The sequence below is a fragment of the Lethenteron reissneri genome, chromosome 53, assembly GCF_015708825.2.
Source record: "Lethenteron reissneri isolate LAM-NWPU_2019-01 chromosome 53, ASM1570882v1, whole genome shotgun sequence".
NCBI classification, from domain to species: domain Eukaryota; kingdom Metazoa; phylum Chordata; class Hyperoartia; order Petromyzontiformes; family Petromyzontidae; genus Lethenteron; species Lethenteron reissneri.
Window position 1 is genome coordinate 4,512,641 of NC_083831.1, and position 12,552 is coordinate 4,525,192.

Consider the following 12,552-nt stretch of genomic DNA (forward strand, 5'->3'; position numbering starts at 1 on the left):
CCCCCCCACCCCTCACCCCTCCCCCCCCTTACCCCTCCCCCCCTTACCCCTCCCCCACCCCTCACCCCTCCCCACCCCTCACCCCTCCCCCCCTTACCCCTCCCCCCCTTACCCCTCCCCACCCCTCACCCCTCCCCACCCCTCACCCCCACCCCTCACCCCTCCCCACCCTCACCCCTCTCCACCCCTCACCCCTCCCCCCACCCACCCTCCCCCCCACCCCTCACCCCTCCCCCCCCACCCCTCACCCCTCCCCCCCCTTACCCCTCCCCCCCCTTACCCCTCCCCACCCCTCACCCCTCCCCACCCCTCACCCCTCCCCCCCTTACCCTCCCCCCCCTTACCCCTCCCCACCCCCTCACCCCTCCCCACCCCTCACCCCCACCCCTCACCCCTCCCCACCCCTCACCCCTCTCCACCCCTCACCCCTCCCCCCCCCCCACCCCTCCCCCCCCACCCCTCACCCCTCCCCCCCACCCTCCCCCCCCCTTAAACCCTCCCCCCCCTTACCCCTCCCCACCCCTCACCCCTCCCCACCCCTCACCCCTCCCCCCCCCTTACCCCTCCCCCCTTACCCCTCCCCACCCCTCACCCCTCCCCACCCCTCCCCCCCACCCCTCACCCCTCCCCCCCACCCCTCCCACCCCCAACCCTCCCCCCACCCCTCACCCTTTTACGTCCCAGAATTCCCCGCGTGTCCCTTCGCTATCGGTAGTGACGCCACTGCCGCCATATTGCGTCTCTTTCGGGTCTCTCCGCTGTGAATGTTGAGCTTTCGTCGCCGGTTAATCGCCGCGTCGTCGCGGCGGATCCCAGGTTCATCGCGATTTAATCAACGAAACACATCTTCAGTCGAAGCGGCGAAGAGGAAGAGAATATAGAGGGGCGTCATGGACCTCGCGTCTTTGGTCTGCTCCCCGCGGCCTCGTTGAAGGGAAAGGGGGCGGAGCGACAAGGCGAGTCCGAGGCTTCGGCCTTGAGAGGCCTAATTGGCAACTAAAAGCGATTCTTATTTTAACTGTTAAAGTTTGTGCAAGTAATTAGTTTGGTACAGTTATAGTTCGGCGATTGAATACGAAATATAAACGGGATTAAAAGAAGCAGTGGGTAGCTGTTGTACATAAACATTGCATGTGTGACGTAATTGGAACGTAACGTACTGTAAAACTTAACCACGTAGATAACGTTAAAATTGGATTTCAACATAGAACTCTTGATTACAGATCGGCAAAGACGCGTTTTATATATTGCAAATACACGTGAATAGTGACATATTTTAACATACTATTACACGGACGTACTTAAAAATTCTAATTACCTAGCAATAATACACGCGAGTACACGGACGCGTCGGCACACTCGCTACAGGTAAACCGCGCACACCATTGTACACACTTGCATCGTTACACACGTGGGCCCCCCCTCACCCCGTGCACCAACGTCCACGATGGGCTCCTCGAAGAAGCACAAGGAGAAGGATCGCGGGGGAGTAGAGGACGAGAGGAGACGCGGGGAGCGCGGAGAACGACGCCCGCGCGGCCACAGGTCGCGCTCCAGGTCGCGGGACAGAGACCGCGACCGGGAGCGGGATCGAACCAGGTCGCGCCGGGAGAGAAGGGACCGAGGGGACCGAGGGGAACGAGGGGAAGACACCTCGACAGGCGGACCCCCACCGGAGAAGAGATCGAAACGCGACCACGAGGGAGACGAAGCCGTGACTGAGGGTGGAGATGGTGAGTTACCAAGAGTGGGGGTGTCGGCAATGGTGTGGAGCAGCGGTCGGGAACCTATGGCTCGCGAGCCATATATGGCTCTTCTGGTGACGGCATATGGCTCCCCAGACAATTTTGAGTTGAAAAAAAAATACAAAAATCAGTTTGGAACTGATTTTAAAATACTTGTGATATTGCTTAATAATACTGTGTCATTTTAAAGTAAACAGAAATTAGTTTTGAAGATACATTTCACGGGTCACGGGGCCTCAACGCCTGCATGAAGCTCAACCTCGCCACGTACGAACCAGACTACAAGGCCATCAGCAAAACCATGCAGCACCAGAAGTCGCATTAAAAGTAATACATATTTAATTTATTATACGTTAAAAATACTATATGGCTCTCAATGAAATATATTTAGAAATATTTGGGTTTTATGGCTCTCCCAGTCAAAAAGGTTCCCGACCCCTGGTGTGGAGCCATTGAAGAGGATCAACGATACTGTGCTAGCCCTAATTTTTATTTGACCTGTGTAGCTCGTTTTCAGAAGCGACCTGGCCACAAATGACAATGCCTACTTCGTTATCGTCAAGTGGAAATTTATAGCAAATACTCGTTTCTAAATGTCTAGTGAAAAACCTGAGGGCCCGGAGAAAAATGTACGCTACCACAGGAAGAACATGCAGACTCCAAATATACAGGTGTCGGAATCGAACTTATTGACTCCTGCATACCAGCGAGGGAGTTAACATCTCGCCACCGTGGCGCCTCTACTGGCAATACCGGCCTAAGATAATTATACAACTGAATCGGTATACAGTTTGGCAGATACAGGCTCAAATTCTTGCCCATTTTATAATTGGCAGTACTTGCCTAAGCTGGTGTTGGACTAGCATACTAGCAATACTGGCCTATCTATACAAATCTTGTTATACGCACACCGACCGTATAAAACGCACTGTAATCGATGTTTATGTATGTATGTTGAACTTCTTTCGCACCGCACGTCGCCAACTGTGCTAATAGTAAGGCGCTTTAAAATACAGGGGGGAAATAGTGCATCCTGTAGTCTGGAGAATATGGTAATTGTTGATGTTGGCTGATGGTCTGAGAGTAAAACTTTTTCGCTTCTTTCCCCACAGTCCCAGCGCCAAAGTCGGCATCTGGGAACAATTCCTTGAGTATTGAAGAAACCAAGTGAGTACGAAAACCTTTTACAATGATTCGTACAATTGTTTTGTTTTTATATCGTGAAATAAAGAGGAAAAGAGCATGATGGGGTCTATGTAACAAGTCGAACTTGTATATTAAAATCGGCAAAGCAGTGTGAAGAGGAACTTTACACGAAACTATTACACTTTTTTTTATTTTACCAGGTGAAGCCCATTGATCGATGTAGCTCTTTTTCAGACGCGACCTGGCCAAACTCGATTTGCGGCACATTTTCCATGGTTCGATTCGGAACACATTTGAACAGTCAGCAGTCTGGATTCTGACGTGACTTGTGTTTGTGTAAATATTTACCAATTCAATTCTGCTAAATAAGCCTGATCAAAATACACGTTGGCAATTTATGTTTTTCCTGTTTATACTGTCTGGGAAAATAGGGGTCCGATTTATGACGATCCGATTTCACAATCAGAATATTTATACTGTAGAAATCCGATGAACTATGAAACTCTTTCACAGATGTACAGTAGATTTACAAAGACGAGGTTTCCAGGAACAACGCGTTGTAATGTCGTAAAAGTGGCGGGGGATCTTTACTCGCGCGTGCGCGGATGCTGACACGTACGCATGGAAGTGAGGAAGCTCGTGTTCCATCTGCCTTGTGACTGATTTTAAATTTGTTCTCGTGCAGTAAACTGCGAGCCAAGCTGGGCCTGAAGCCTCTGGAGACCAGCGATGCTGCCAAGCAAAGTGGTGAGTAAACTACTAAACTATATTTTAATTTACCAGGTAAGGCCCACTGATCTAGGTACAGTATTTTCTCCTATAGGGAGGTAGTTGCTTTCCTGAAGAACACGGCGTTATGGAAACATCGTATTATCTCTATATATATATAAAAAAGGGAAATTTGTGATTATGTGTGTCTATTCAAAATGTTTAGCGTACTTCTCGACATGTAACAAACTTGAAATTTGCCATGTGAGTACTTTCCAGACTGTACACCATGCAAACATTATACAAATAGACGTTTGTATTTTTTTTTGGGGGGGGGGGCTCAATAATGCATATTATTTTGCACGGGAAGTGAGCTGTGACGTGTCACATCTGTCATGTGACCCGCTCATACGGAAGCGTAACGCAGTGTAGTGGTTAGCGCGCTGCGCTACGAACCCGGCGACCCGAGTTCGATTCCCACTCACGGCCACCACCGGTGACGATTATTTGAACCGGTCCTGGGCCTCCCCTAGGTCGACTCAGCCTCAAACGAGTAACTGGTGTGGTGTGTGAACATCGCCACTGGGTAGACAAAGGCGGCCGGGTGTGGTGAATCCAAGTCCCGGGCGAAGCCGGGTAGTAAAGCGAGTAATTAATATAGGGTAAAGCAGAGTCCGGGATAATGTGTGAGATGCGTAGGCAGACTCAACAAAGACTTGAGGCGCGTGGGTAGCATCTAGAAGCATCCGGCAGCATTCCGTCTTGTGTGATGCTACGCCGAGGCAGCTGTACAACCGCTTATTCCTACTCGTGTGATGTATTTTTGTTCACTCAAGCACATTTAGAATTTGCATCCGCGTTATAAAAAAGTGTTCCCTAATACGTTCTTCATGTTATGTCCAATTCACGTCATGAAAACAACACGCGTTATAGGAAAACACTCGCTCTTCTTCAGAAGCAACATGGTCACACATGACAGCTCAAAAAAGTGGCTTATCGTGTGGAAATTTATAGAAGCCAAATACTCTTAACGCACGTTGATTCTAAATGTGGAGGGGAAAACTGGAGGACCTGGAGAAAAATCCACTCGACAACATGGGGAGAACGTGAAAACTCCATTGAATCTACAACGGAATTGAACCTACGACCTCCTGTATACCAGGCGAGGTAGTTAACATCTTGCCACCATTGCACAGCTTAACCCGTCCTCGTTTGCCATTCTCAATCCATTGCTGCACGATGGCATCTCCTAGCTGTTGCCAATCTTTCAAGGTCTAGCAATGCAATACTCCCATCTCGCATCCTGCAAACAAGCCGATCCCATTGCTCCATCTCCTCACCGAACGTCCCCACTGCCCACCCCCGTGCCCCCACGGTGAGCAGAAGAGGGGAGCTCCAAGGACAACCCGGTGCTGTTCCACCCTGAGAACCTGGCGAGCATCAAGAAGAAGGCTGTGCTCAAGGAGAAACTCGCGGCGCTCAAGGAGAAGAGACTCATCAACCAGAAGCTGGGGTGAGTGGTTGGGGCGGTGGGGGGTGGACGGGTAAGTGGATGTGGGTAAACAGCAGGGGGCCACGAGGGACAGGTAGGTGTGATAACAGGGGACCGGGGTGAGGTGGTGAGCGGGAAGTGACAGTAGAAAGGTGGGGAGAGGGTGGGAGAGGGTGCAGAAGACCATCCAGCATTGGCTCGACCATGGCGTATGGTGATGATTGTGCATATCTTGAGTACAATACAATGTGTGTTTACGTAGCGTCAAATGTGAATGCATCACCTTACACTGCAGACACAATGGGCATTCAGTAGTAATACCTCGTTATACCAAGTCGATGCGTTCCTGGACAATCGTTCGTATCTTGAAATTTCGTATATTGAATAACTCATAACATTAGTACTATGGGAATGCATTCTCAGCCTTTGTAACTGACCATTTCACACTCATAATACTTAACTTACCATTCATTGTAAACAGAGAATTTATATTGAAAATAATATAATATTTTATACTGTACAGTAGTAAAATAAAAAAAACTGACATAGATTGAAGAAACATTGTTTTTCTTATACTGTATATCAATACATGTATTATTTATTAATGTCTTTTTATTCATTATTCTACTTTCTTTTAGCTTTGTGTAAATAATGGTAAATAAAAATCCGAAGTTTGTGATACGACCTTAATTTACCAAACAAACGTATATCACCGTATTTTCTTTATACATTGAGTCATGCATAGGCAGATGGAAACAAATTCATAACCCTGGGCTTTATAGATTAGGGGCATGGAGTCCGCAGCATGGATGTCTGGGGGAAGCGTCTTCCACAATGTTGGGGCAGCGGCCGCTTGGAGTACTTGGCTGCTATACATTTCACATGATAAGCCACTTCATTGAGTTATCAATTGTGATGGCAATGTCGCTTTATGAACAAGATCTATATAGCTCAGTGGGCCTGACCTGGTAAAATAGTTTAAGTATCATCGCTCGCCATGGGTGGTGCTGATGAGAATCACGTTTAAAAAATTCCTGATGAACCAGTATTGTAAATAGGTGTGTGTATTTGAAGTGTGCATGTTTTCCCCCGTGGTCACGTGGATTTTTCTGCGAGTACTCCAGTTTTTCTTTCCCTCCACATTTAGAATCAACGTGCGTTTAGAGCATTTGGCTGCTATAAATGTATACGTGACACGCCACTGCTTTGAGCTGTCGTAAAAAAATATCTATTTGCCAGGTGAGGCCCACTGAGCTTTATAGCTCTTATTCAGAAGCGGCCTAGCCACAAATTATATTGCGACAAAGTGGCTTATGTGGACATTTCTAGCAGCCAAATACTCTAAATGCAATTTGATTCTAAATGTGGAGGGAAAAACCATAGGATCCATGCGACCACGGTGAGAGAGACGCCAACTCCAAATATACAGGCGTTAGGGTTGGGATCCAACCCACGACCTCCTGTATAGCAGGTGAGGCAGGCAACATCTCGCCACCGGGGCATATTATCGAGCCCACTCACACGCGCCGGGTGGTGGTGGTGGTGGTGCCGGTGCTGTCATCTCCAGGAAGGTGCGCACAGCTGGCTGAAGAGGAGGACTGGTTGGATGATGCCGCAGTGTGGGTGCAGCGCAGCCGCAAGCTGCAGCAGGAGAAGGACATGGCGCAGAAGAGGGTGAGCGCTGCTGCTGCTGCTGCTACCGATGATGCTGTTGCACATGACGCTGCTGGTGTTACTACTACTACTGCTGCAGCTTGTGCTTTTACTCATGCTGCTGCTACCGGTGCTGCTGTTGATGTTATTTTCTGCTGGTGATGCTGCTGTTCCTACTATTACTGCTGCTGCTTGTGCTGCTACCGATGCTGCTACTACTGATGTTACTGCTGATGCTGCTACTTGCTGATGCTGCTATGACTGCTTCTGATGTTGCGATGACTGCTGCTGCTGCTACCGCGATTGATGCTGTTGCATTACACAACAAGGTGTACATATGTTGAACTTCTTTCACACCGTACGTAGCCAACCGTGCTAATCGAAGTTCAGGGCAAGGACAACAAACTAAACACGAAAAGCAGGTAGAAAGAAATTAGGATGACATCGTCACGAAAGTTTTTTTGGTGTTTTTAATTTGTTAACTATATGAATTTGGCATAAATTAACATACGAATAGATCAAAATCAAATGTATACTGTAAAAAGTTACTGTATTTAACTGTACTGTACTGTACTGACTCCAATCTCGAAGACTGCATGGGGTGATAATAGGCATGTAGAATTGGAGGTGGTTATTCAGAGTCTGAATCCAACTCCCATCAGCTGTGATGGAGGTTCGCCAGATCGGCCTGGGATCGCCGGATATTTTGGAAGCCGGATAATTGTGTGATGTACTGTTTCTTGTGAACTTACGTACGGACGCTTGGACAGGTGGAGCTATTGTCTCATGAGCGCTGCTTGCGTGTGTTTGGCTGTGCATGGCATCGCGAGCCTCGTATACCGCGTGTCTTTGAGATTGCGTCTCTGCGGTGTCCCCAGGCCAAGGTGCTGGAGGAGATGGACGCCGAGTTTGGCATCAGCAGTCTTGTGGAGGAAGAGATGGGAGCCAAGAAGGAGGTGAGTGGCGTGCAGCCAACGCTGCGATTGTGGTGCTCCTAGCGGTGGTGATGGTGGAGGGCGGCGGTGGTGGAGGTTGTGATGAAGCAGGAGGTGGTTGTGGCGGTGGTAGTGGAGCTTGTGTAGGAGGGAAGAGAAGTGATGCTCACAACAACGAGTGGAGCACCGGGCAATGCTAGCTAGCCATCATTATCGTCGCTGGTTGATGATGACAGCGGTGGCTACAATAATGATTGTGACGATGATGATAATTGTGTTGATGATGATGATGAACATCTCTCTCGTCCCGTAGCCGTCGTACACCTCCAAGGACTTGACGGGGCTCTCTGTCGAGCACGACATCGAAACCTTCCAGGAAGGGCAGACAGTCATCCTGACGCTTAAGGATAAAGGTAAACACTTCCTCCAATTAGCACGGTTAGCTACGTACAGTACTAAAGAAGTTCAACATACATGCATGATATCGATGGCAATGCTCATTGTGTTGATGATTGACAATGTTGGCAATCGTGGCGATGATGTCTCTCCTCCGTTCCACCTCCCCATCCTCCTCGTCGTCTTACCGTTGCTCAGCCATCCTGGATGAGGAGGACGGAGACGTGCTGGTGAACGTGAACATGGTGGACAAGGAGAAGGCTGACAGAACGTGGAGCTCAAGAAGAAGAAGCCGGTGTATCAGCCCTACGCGGAGGACGAGTCTGTGGACGACCTGGCCATTGTGAGCCTCGCGCGATAAGCCACGCTCATCCCTCACTCGTTGTCTCACCCCGTCGCTCGCTCAGCCGCTCGCTCACCGCCCCCGGTCCACCTCGTCACTCGCTCCCTCCTTCACTCACCCGCTTCCTCACCACGCTCGCCCACCAAACCCGCACGTTCATTCCCCTTCCTTCGCTCGCCCACTCCCTCGCATCTTCGATTTCTCACTACTAACACACCCACTCACTCCCACACACCTACGCCTTCACTCAATCAGTCCTTCACCCACTCGCTCAAAAGACAGATTCCTCTCCCCCCCGTATAGCCTTAACAGACTGTTGGGGCAAGTGTTGTTAGCGAGCATCGAATTAAGACCAACACCTTTGTCTCCCCAGCGCTGATGTTTACACACTACACCAGGTACTTTACTATAAACTATTTTTTATTTTACCAGTTATGGCCCACTGAGCTATATAGCTCTTTTTAAATCCTTATATTAAGTTCACTTCCGTGCTTGCTTGCTTGCTTAGGACCGTGCAAATCTTTCAGTTGTTTTTTAACCCACTTCCCGTGATCCAATCGAGCTGACATTTTCCACACAGACTCGTTGTGCGATACAATTAATGTTCGTGAAAAATGTATTTCCAAAATTTTACACTGTTTAGGGAAAACAAATTAAATATTTAATTACCAATTGCTTAATACTGGCAGACAATCATCTGACCCATAGGTGGCAGCCATCTCAAGCCAGAGGACGAGAGGACTCTAGCCGCCACGCATATAAGGATTTATAGTGAAAAACTTTGTTTTTACGGGTTATACTTGTTATAATTGACCTGGCCATAAATTATAGCTCAACCAAGTGGCTTACGTGGAAATCCACACGACCACGTGGGGAGAGACATGCAAACTCCAAATATACAGGTGTCGGGGTCAGGAGGTGGCGAGAATGTTAACTACCGTGGTGCCCACTTATTTAAACTGAGGCTGAGTCGACCTAAGGGAGACCTAGGACCAATTCAGGTATTCATCACCAAAGTTGGCCGTGAGCAGGAATCAACATCAGGTTCGTAGCACTGTGCGCTAACCACTACACCACCGCTCCCCACTTATTCAATAACAACAACAACAACACTCACCACGGTGATGTCACCACCGCTCCTCTGCCACGCCAGGTGCACTTCGAGGCCACGTAAAGTGTTGAATGCTTGCTGACAGGAGGTCACGGGACAGACCCATGTTTTTGTTTTTTTGTTTGTTGCGGTTGCACCCGATTCAAGAGCCAAATGGCTCACAGGGCTCTACCTAATAAATTAAACTGAAACTGACTAAGATGGCTGGCAGAGCATCGTTCCTCTGCCCTCCATTATTGGAAACCTCCAACTGCCCACTAGCGTCCTTCACGAGCCTCTTCAATTGCCACAACACACACTCGGAGCCATCCACCTACCCCTCCATCACTCACCTCTCCCTCCCTGTCGCCCTCACCTCATTGCAGATGCGCCAGCGGGCCGTGCTGTCCAAGTACGATGAGGAGATCGACGGGGAGAAGAGGAAGTCGTTCCAGCTGGAGCACGGCGGGACGGCGGACGGCAGCTGGGAGCGCGAGCTGCAAAGCCGTGCGCGACACGCTGCGCAGCCAGGCCCAGCGGCTCGAGACTGCGGTGCCCCAGATAGCCAACGAGTTCTACTCACCCCAAGAGATGGTGAGACGGCGACAGCGAAGACGAAACGGCCAACGTCGTTTGTAACCGGCTGGCTGTGCCGCTTTGAGCCAGTCGAGTGAAGTGTGGAAGGCTCCCGCCGCTGGCGGGAGGAGGTCACGAGACGGACCCAGGTGCAGAGCTATCCCTAGGGGTACGGCAAATCGGGGCGACTGCCCTGGGCCCCCACGCTTTGAGGGGGCCCCGCACGTCGTTGTCACTTTGTCAGGTGTAATACTTGCGATTCAGTTTGAAGCCATCGGGGTGGGGAGGCCCACAGTGAGATTTGCCTTGGGCCACGCACCCCGCCCTCCCCATGGATGGCCCTGCCTAGGTGCCGTGGGTTGACTGACTGAGATGACTGGCAGATGCACCATATGTGCACCCTGCTGTGCCACCTCGCTCCGCTCGTTGTTGAGTTACTCCCCTGCCTTCTGCCGTTCTCTCGTAGCTTGCCACGGGGTGTCACGGCGGCGAGATGTTCACCATCCCTTACCTGGTATATACTGGAGGTCGTGGGTTCGACCCCGAGGCCTGCTGTATATTTGGAGTTTGCGTGTCTCTCTCCCTGTGGTCGTGTGGATTTGTCTCCGGCTCCTCCGGTTTTTCCTTCAATATTTATAATCAACAGAACACGTTTAGAGTATTTGGCTGCTATACACGTGAAAAGCCACTTCATTGAGACATCATTTGTGGCCAAATCGCTTCTGAAAAATAGCTGCATAGTTCAGTGGTCCTTACCTGGTAAAAACAAAAAAATTGAATAGCTTGACAGATGGACGGCAGTGATGAACGTGCTTTCCAACCTTCATCGGGAAAGCATTTCAAAAAAATAGAACTGTCGGTTTTTTGTTGTTTTCCGGGCGGTCGCGAACGTCCCCTTGACCCTTGATCTACCCCCCCACCACCCCCTTTTCCAAAACAATGACAACGTAGGTCATGTTCCGAAAGACGAAGCGCCGGGTAAAGAAGATCCGGCGCAGAGAGAAGACGTTGCGTGCCGACCAGCTGGCACCGCTCCCCGGCAAGACCTCGGGGGGGGGCGGCGGCCTCAGACCTCGGCTCGCGGTGAGGCGGCCTCCAAGGGCTGTGGTTGAGGCGGCAGTCCAGCAGCAAGTAGGCTGGCTGGCCAATGTTTACACATCGCACCAAATACTAAGTTGAGGCTGAGTTGATGTAGGGGAGGCCCAGGACCAGTTCAGATGATTGTCACTGGTATTGGCCACGAGCGGGAATCGATCTCGGTTTGCTGGTAACTGCTACACAAGCGCTCCCCACAATCGCCTACCCCTCCTACACACACCACACTCTGCTACACACCACCACACACTCCTACCCCTACATACCACCACACACTCCTACAGCACCACCACACACTCCTACCCCTACACACCACCACACTCACCTACCCGTACACACCACCACACTCACCTACACACCACCACGCTCTCCTACCCCTACACACCACCACACACTCCTACACCCACCAACACAATCCTACCCCTACACACCACCACACTCTCCTACCCCTACACACCACCACGCTTTCCTACCCCTACACACCACCACGCTTTCCTACCCTACACACCACCACAACACTCCTACACACCACCACACTCTTCCTACCCCTACAGCACCACCACACACTCCTACAGCACCACCACACACTCCTACCCCTACACACCACCACACACTACCTACCCCTACACACCACCACACTCTCCTAACCCTACACACCACCACAACTCCTACACACACCACCACGCTCTCCTACCCCTACACACCACGACACTCACCACCTCCCCTCTCACCCCCCCCCTTCCCCCCCAGGCGTCGTCCGGCACTCTGCCTCTGCACTCTGCAGAGGGCGAGGTGAGCAGGCGGAGGGTGAGGAGGTTCGTGGCGATGGGCAGGGGGGGTGGTGAGGAGCGACAGGAGGAGGAGGAAGGGGCATGATGCCGACACCACGGTGCAGGACATGCAAATGAGCGACGACGAGGGTGGAGACGTTTGCACATCGGCGGGGGATTTGTCTTCGCCCAGCAGTGGGTAGACTACGGCTGCTGATGATGTTGGTGATGGCGGGGTGCATCTGTGTACGACTACCTTGTGCAATGTGTGGACATCACCATTAAGGGAGACAAAGGCGGCCGGGCGTGGTGCTGTCCACCCACTCCCTCGTGTGCCGTGCCGGCCTTCATAAGCGCCGCTCGCTAACAGTACTTGTCCCAACAGGGTTAAGGCTATACGGGGGCAATCGTTGTGTGTGTGTGTATGGGCGGTTAGAGGAGCTGGTGACGCCCGCGTCACCCGTCGTGGTGGTGGAGGAGGACGAGGCGGAACAGGAGCTGCAGAGGCAGCTGGACAAGCAGCGGCGACTCCGGCAGAAGAGGGACCTGCGTGACGCGGCTATCAGGGTGCTCGCTCGCTCGCACGCTCACACCACACGCACA

General features: G+C 51.1%; 1 pseudogene; it reads left to right on the plus strand.

Annotated features, from left to right (window-relative positions):
- Window positions 1-705: 705 nt before the first annotated feature.
- LOC133356201 (U4/U6.U5 tri-snRNP-associated protein 1-like) lies at window positions 706-11,975 on the plus strand (annotated as a pseudogene).
- The last annotated feature ends 577 nt before the right edge of the window (window positions 11,976-12,552 follow it).